Below are 8,200 nucleotides of genomic sequence, written 5' to 3' on the forward strand. Positions count from 1 at the left end.
TTATATCATTGATTTGTTGGCTTAGATATATCTTTGTGATATCCCATTTACTTTCCTCTTGGTTTGCTCTTCATGCTCTTGGCTACAATTCCTACATGGTTTAATGTTAGAATTTGTAGTTTAAGTAGGATTATCATTGTTGGCTTAAGCAGTGGTAATCATTTTCTTGAGGATTGTTGTTGGGTAAATGAAATTGGAGAGAAAAGAGTCCTGCTTTGAGAAAAGTTGAAACTTGTAGGATTATACCAAGTTCTCACCTCTTATAATTGTTACTTGCATACCAAGTGTTTGTTGCCTTGTTTCATAGGAAAAATCACATCTCTTTCATTTTGTTACTTGTTTTCTCCATGCCAATTCTCCATATATGTCTCTCTTTTGTTGTTCATTGTTAATACCCATAGTTTGTGCATAGTCTTGTGCTTTGTTCATTTTCATTAGTTTAAATTCAAGTTTTTAGTCTTAAATCCCTTCTCTTGGGTTCGACCCTTACTTCCCTTTACTACTATTCTTAATTTCATAATGTAGAGTTGAGTTTGGTTTATAAATTGTTTATTTGATAGGTTAATTCTAGCATTTAACGACCTAGTTTTGTGCCTATCAAATTTTGGCGCCGTTGCCGGGGAAGGGCAACATAGCTAAAAGCTTGATTGTTAATTGCATGTTAGTTATTTTTCTTCTCTTTGTTTTTCGAAAGTAAGTGGAAGTTCTAACTTGTGTGTGTAGTGCAAAGGTTTATGTATAGTTCTCCACACAACGGTGAATCAACCCATGTTGAAGAGGACTCTTTTGGTGCATATTCGTGGTTATTTACCAATCCTTGGTACCAAAGAGCACAAAGGGAACATCGAGTAGAAGAAGCACCTTCGGAAGATCCTATTGAAGTAAATCCGATTGAAGTAGAGTATCCCTCTATGGCGAATGACACGAGAACTATCCGGGAGATAAGAACAAGGAATTATGATGAGCAACCCTTGTGTATCACCTACCCCCCTTTAGGAGCCAATGCAAATTTCACGGCCATGCGGGAAACGACCCAAACCTTCACCTTTCGGAATTTCACATGATGTGTGAAGGTGCCATTCCGAGTGGGGTGACGGAGGATCAATTCAAACTACGGGCCTTCCCATTTTCCTTGTTGGATTCGGCCAAAGATTGGCTCTTCTATCTTGCTCCGGGATCTATAAGAACTTGGAAGGAAATGAAGGCGGCTTTCCTTGAAAAATTTTACCCCGAGTCACGCCACAACCATGCAAAGAAGGCCATTACCACCATAGAACAATACCCTAATGGTGAAACCATGTATGAGTATTGGGAGAGGTTTAAGAAGTTGGTGGCTCAATGCCCATACCACGGGTTGAGTGATGATGATCTCCTTGTGAACTTTTATGAAGGGTTAGGCCAAGATGATCAAAGAATGGTCAATTCCGCTACCGGAGGAGGTTTGGAGAATTTCTCCATAGTGGATGCCAAGGAAATCATTGAGAGACTTGCCTCAACTACAAGGAATTATGGTAGAAGCCAAAGGGGAACAAGGAATACATCTTCAATGGGAACCTCTTCCTCATCTACTCAAAATCTTGAGCAAAGTGTGAATGACTTAACTCACCTAGTGAAGAATATGATAGTGAACAATCCAAACAAAGATGGGGGTAAAGGGAATCAAGTGGAATGCAACTATTGCCAAGGTCCTCATTTGGAGGAAGCTTGCCCCATTATGATTGAAGAAGGAATTGGAGTGGAAAATGTAAGTGCAATGGGCTATGGGAATTACAATGCTAGGAATCCTTCCGGGGGAGGATATTACAACTATGATCCTAGTGTAAACACTTACAATGTTGGGAGTAGAGACAACCCTCGACTTGGTTGGGGTGGTGACACATCAAAGAGCTTTGTGAATGGCCAATTCAACCACTTGAGGGACCAAAATTCCCGACAAGGTCAAGGCTCAAATTCTCAAGGAAATCGGAATGGGAATTTCAACAACCAAGGTAAAAACCAAAACCAAGGTCAATCATCCCAATTTGGCAATCAAGGTAACAACACCAATTCTCAAAAAGAACCAAGTGTTCAAGACTTGCTTAAAAACATTTTGCAAGAGCAAGTCAAAACAAACAAGAATTTTTACAAGATTGAAGCCGACAAGGGTGTTAGTGAAGCCAAGGTTGCCAACCTTGAGGTCCAACTTGGACAAATTGCTCAAGAACTTGCAAAGCAAAACCAAAGGAATTCCACTTCTATCCCCTTCACTACATTTCCTCCTAGAGAGAATGCTAGTTCTATGACATTGAGAAAGGGGAGAACTTTAGAATACCCTCCCAAGAAGAAGAAGAGAAGGGGCAAATCACAAGAAAGGGTTATTGAAATTGAAGAGCAAATTGAAAAAGAGCTTGTGGTTGAACAAGAGAAAGGGTCATCTTCAAAAGCTAATGAGGAAAAAGAAAAGAGTCCTTTGAACATTGACAAAGGAAAGGAAGGAAGCACCAACACAAAGGATCAACTCAAAGAGATTGAAAAGGAATATGAACCGGAGGTACCATTTCCAAGTGCCCTCACAAATCCCAAGAATTTTGATAAAGACTCCGATCTTTATGAAACTTTTAGGAAATGTGAGGTCAACATCCCTCTTTTTACTATCATCAAAACCGCTCCTAGGTATGCAAAGTCTCTCAAGTAACTTTGCACCCCTAAACAGAAGCCAAGGAAAGGAGTTGAAAGAGTCACGGTTAGTAGGCATGTCTCGGAAATTTTCAAACAAAATCTTCCCAAAAAGTGCGATGATTCGGGCATGCTAACTATACCGTGCTCAATTGGAGGCAAAGCTTTTGCTAGAGCTATGCTAGACTCGGGGTCCTCTATTAATGTCATGCCTTATTCCATTTATGAGACCTTAGAATTGCCTCCCTTGTCTAAGACCAATGTTGTGATCCAATTGGCGGATCGCTCTACAATTCACCCTAAAGGTCTTGTAGAAGATGTGTTGGTAGAGGTTGATAAATTCATATTTCCGGCCGATTTTTATGTTTTGGACATGAAACCGGACTCTAAGGTTATACCCCTCTTGCTAGGGAGGCCTTTTATGAGAACCTCCAAAACCAAACTTGACATGTATGATGGAACTTTGACCATGGAATTTGAAGGGAAAGTTTTGAAGTATAATGTGTATGAGACGATGAAAAAGACCGATGATTTGAGTTTTTGTTACTTTCTTGATAAAATTGAACCTTTGGCAAATCGAGTTTACCAATTGAGTCATAGGGACCCACTTGAGGTGGCCCTCACTAACAATGTCGAGAAGGAAGGGTTACGGTTTTTGTTGTCTCATGATGTGCAGGAAAATATAGAGGCATTGGAAAAGGAAGAACCACTAGAAGAATCAAAGGAAGAAAAAGAAATGAAAGAAATTGAGGAGGAAATGTCGAGCACAGGCGCAGCCTGTGCAAGCCCCATGCGCAGCCTGCGCAGACCCCTAGCGCAGCCTGCGCAATTCGCAGCTCCACTAAGTCTTGTTTTTCTTCCTATTCTTATGACTACCCATCCAAATTCCTTCCCCTAGAAGCCTCCCTTGAAAGACCACTTCCCTCCATCATAAAGCCACCCACTCCAAATCTAAAACCACTCCCTGACCATTTGAAGTACGTCTTTCTTGGGGAAAACAACACTCTACCCCTCATAATTTCAAACCAACTTGAGGGTGATCAAGAAAGGAGATTGGTGGATGTTTTGCACAAGTACAAGGAAGCTTTTGGGTGGAGCATTGAGGATCTAAAAGGGATAAGCCCAAGCGTTTGCATGCACAAGATCCGTTTGGAAGGGGAAGCAAAGCCGGTTCGGCATCCACAAAGAAGATTAAACCCTCCAATGATGGAGGTGGTAAAGGAAGAGATCATCAAACTACTCCAAATGGGAATCATCTACCCCATTAGCGACTCTCAATGGGTAAGTCCCACTCAATGTGTACCTAAAAAAGGTGGTGTGACGGTAATCGAAAGCAAGGAAGGATCTTTAATTCCCACCTGGTTTCAAACCGGGTGGAGAGTTTGTATCAATTACCGCCGCCTAAATGCCGTGACTTTCAAGGATCATTTTACTCTACCCTTTCTAGACCAAATGCTAGAGAGGCTAGGGGGAAAGGAATTTTATTGTTTCTTGGACGGATATTCCGGATACTTTCAAATTCCCATACGTCCGGAGGATCAATCCAAGACAACATTCACATGCCCTTTCGGAACATATGCAGACCGAAGGATGCCCTTCGGTTTTTGTAATGCTCCGGGTACATTTCAACGTTGCATGGTGAGTCTTTTCTCGGATCTTGTAGAAAGAGTCTTAGAGGTCTTCATGGACGACTTCACCGTCCATGGAGATAATTTTGAAGCTTGCTTGGACCACCTAACTATGGTCCTATCACGATGCACGGAGTCACACCTTGTGTTGAATTCCGAAAAATGTCACTTTATGGTTAAAAGCGGCATCGTGTTAGGTCACATAGTCTAAAAGAGAGGGATTGAGGTGGATGTGACTAAGGTTGAAGTGATAAAAACCTTGCCATATCCTACTAATACTCGAGAGATAAGGTCGTTCCTAGGACACGCGGGCTTCTACCGTCAATTTATTAAGGACTTCTCCAAGATTGCTTACCCCTTGTGCAAGCTTTTGCACAAGGATGTGGAGTTTGTTTTTTATGATGCGTGTAGGTTGGCATTCGATTCTTTGAAGGAAAAGCTTGTGACAGCCCCGATAATTCAAGCTCCAAGATGGGATCTCCCTTTTGAAATCATGACCGATGCTAGTGATTATGCCCTTGGCGCGGTTTTAGGCCAAAGGGACGGGAAGGTTGCTCATGTGATACAATATGCTTCTTCACTTTTGAATGATGCTCAACGGAACTACACTACCACGGAGAAGGAATTCTTGGCGTTGGTGTATGCTATTGAAAAGTTCCGGGCTTATCTCTTGGGTGCCAAGGTCATCATTTATACCGACCACAAGTCTATAAGGCAATTTATAGACAAGAAGGATACCAAAGCAAGGCTAATAAGATGGGTACTTTTGTTGAGTGAGTTTGATATCGAGATCAAGGACAAGCAAGGGAGTGCTAATGTGGTGGCCGACCATTTGAGTCGGATTCACATCAATGAGGATCTAGCGAAGACCATGGGAGTAGTGGAAGGTAGCTTACCACTTGAATCTCTATATCTATGAAGGCTGTTGAGCCTTGGTATGCTAACCTTGTCAACTATATGGTAACAAAGAAATTTCCAACCTCACTCTCATCAAGTCAAAGGAATAGGATAAAGGCCGATTCTAGATTCTACATATGGGATGAGCCATACCTATGGAAGATGTGCCAAGATCAAGTCATTCGGCGTTGTGTGCCGGATGTAGAGATTCCACCCATCCTTAAACATTGCCACGAGTACGCTTGTGGGGGTCACTTTGGGCCTCATATAACGGCACGGAAAATCCTAGAGTGCGGTTTCTATTGGCTCAAGTTCTTCAAAGATGCTCATACTTTCGTCACTACTTGCGATAGATGCCAACGCTTTGGCAACATCTCACGAAGAAACGAAATGCCCCCACAACCGATGCTTTACTTGGAGCTTTTCGATGTATGGGGAATAGACTTCATGGGACCATTCCCTAATTCTTATGGATACCTCTACATCCTCTTGGCGGTTGATTACGTTTCTAAGTGGGTGGAAGCCATTCCCACGAGATGTGATGATGCAAAAACGGTGAAGGCATTTCTCAAGAGCAACATATTCTCAAGGCTCGGCTTCCCAAAGGCCATTGTGAGTGATAGGGGAACTCATTTTTGCAACAAGGTGATCTCAACCTTGCTTCAAAAATATGGTGTGCTTCACAAGGTTTCTACGGCCTATCACCCCCAAACAAACGGCCAAGCGGAAGTCTCTAACCGGGAGATTAAGCATATCTTGGAAAGAACGGTCAATCCCGACCGAAAAGATTGGAGCAAGAGGCTTGAAGATGCTCTATGGGCTTATAGAACAGCTTATAAGACCCCAATCGACATGTCTCCATATAGGCTAATTTATGGGAAGGGATGCCACCTTCCCGTAGAAGTTGAACACAAAGCATATTAGGCCATAAAAGCTTTCAATCAAAATGTCGATGAGGCGGGATTGCACCGAAAGTTTCAAATTCAAGAATTGGAAGACCTTAGGCACAATGCCTATAACAATGCTAGTATTTACAAGGAAAAGGCTCGGTCTTGGCATGACAAGATGGTAACAAGAAGGGTTTTTAAGGAGGGAGAAGATGTTTTGTTTTTTCAAAGTCGTTTCAAGAATTTTCCCGGCAAGCTAAGGTCGAGGTGGTTTGGGCCTTACAAAGTCAAGAAAGTCTTTCCGTATGGAGCGGTGGAAGTAGAAGACCCGACCTCGGAAAAAGTGATAAAGGTCAATGGGCAAAGGTTGAAGCATTACTTCAAGGGAATCGAGTTGCAAGGTGAAGAGGATCTTCTTTTAGAAGATCCCATTTAAAAAGATTAAATCTCCAACAATGACTTTGTCGAGCCATCGACATTAAATAACGGCAAATTTGTAAATATTCTATCCCAATTTAATTGCTTTCTTAGCGAAGTTTATTTCCGCAATTTATTTACTTGCATGTTAATTTCGTTGAATTAATTCAATTTGCATTTGACATGTAAAAAGGCACTTGAGGTTTGTTAAATGATGTAGTGATTTGTAAGAACACTCTTGGAAAGCGTGCCCAAGAGGAGATGAGAGTTGGGTTTAATAGACACGATCATTGGAAGAAGTTTTGAAGAAGGATAAAGGGAAACAAGGGCCAAATTTTGGCTAAGTATTGAAGATTTAATTAAAAGAAGCAAGGAGGAAACTGCGAAGCTAGGCGCAACCTGCGCATAAGGCTTGCGCAGGTGCGCACGATTGCGTAGGCAAGACAAAAAAATGCGTAGCCTGCGCAGCCTGCGCAAGACGGCCTTCTCGTTTCTTTACCTTTTCTAAACCCGTCTTTTCCCTCACAATTCACCAACCCTTCTTCGACAACTCCCCCAAAACCCACATCTCATTCACTCCAAACCCAACCAAATCACCTCTTATCATTAACAAACCCCAACTTCTTCACCTAATCATTCACCAAATTCATCTTTGCTATCAAAAACCCCTTGAAACATCCCCAATTTCTGACAAAAATCCCCCAATCTCCCAAGAACCCTAATTTTTTGGGGTGAATTTGAATCTTTTTTCGAGTGGATTGCTGGGTTACAAAGGGATTTTTATGCAACATTCTTCTTCATTCAAGCAATTTTGAGGATTTTCGGGAAGGTATAACAACTTTCTTCACTCTCTTTGTTTTCAATTGATTTAATTCAATTTACATTGTGTAGTTGAGTTAAATTCTTGCTTGTAGTTGATTATTTGGGGATTTTTGGAAATTATTTTCTGTTAGGGAAGGCACAATTCAACAAAATTACCTTAAACCATCAAGTTTGTGCTAGTGCACACAAGGTGTTTGTTGAATTGCCCATTAGAAAAAATTTCAAAATTTGGTTGTTTTAAGTGATTGTTTTTGACATTTTTGAAAGAAAGAAAGATGGTTTTTGGACTTGGAAAGGGAAAATCAAAGAAAAAGGGTGAGTCCTCAACCCAACCTCAACCCGATGCACCACCTAAGCATTTTAAAGGGGATTAAGGGTTACCCTCGCAAACCAAGACTTTCTTTAAGTTCCTTGAGAGTAAACCCTTACCGGTATCAAAATTCCTTCACCCAGGGACCTTGAGGGACATGGGTATCTTTGCCCAAACCCTTGCCTTCCTCACCAAGGTGGGATTAGAGAGTTACATGAACCTCCAACCACATACATACTCCGCATACACCTTAGAGTTCATTTCTACCATCCAAATCACGGGGGAAAGAGAGAGTGTTAAGGTGAGTTTTCGGTTGAACAAGACATGGCACACTCTAACCTTTGAGAGGGTGAGGGAGATTTTGAGAATTACAAAGCCCCCTTCCTCCATAAACCCACCGGGAATGGCCTTGAACGATACTTGGTGTGCACTCACGGGAAAAACGCACATGACAAACAATGACAAGATTTCCTCCATCACAAACCCCCCCATCCGGATTCTTACACGTATGATTTCGTGCTTCTTCTTTACGATGGGGGAATCTAAAAAACTAAATGAGGGGGTCCGTGAGTGCATTTGAGCAA

Source organism: Silene latifolia, chromosome Y, assembly GCF_048544455.1.
Source record: "Silene latifolia isolate original U9 population chromosome Y, ASM4854445v1, whole genome shotgun sequence".
NCBI classification, from domain to species: domain Eukaryota; kingdom Viridiplantae; phylum Streptophyta; class Magnoliopsida; order Caryophyllales; family Caryophyllaceae; genus Silene; species Silene latifolia.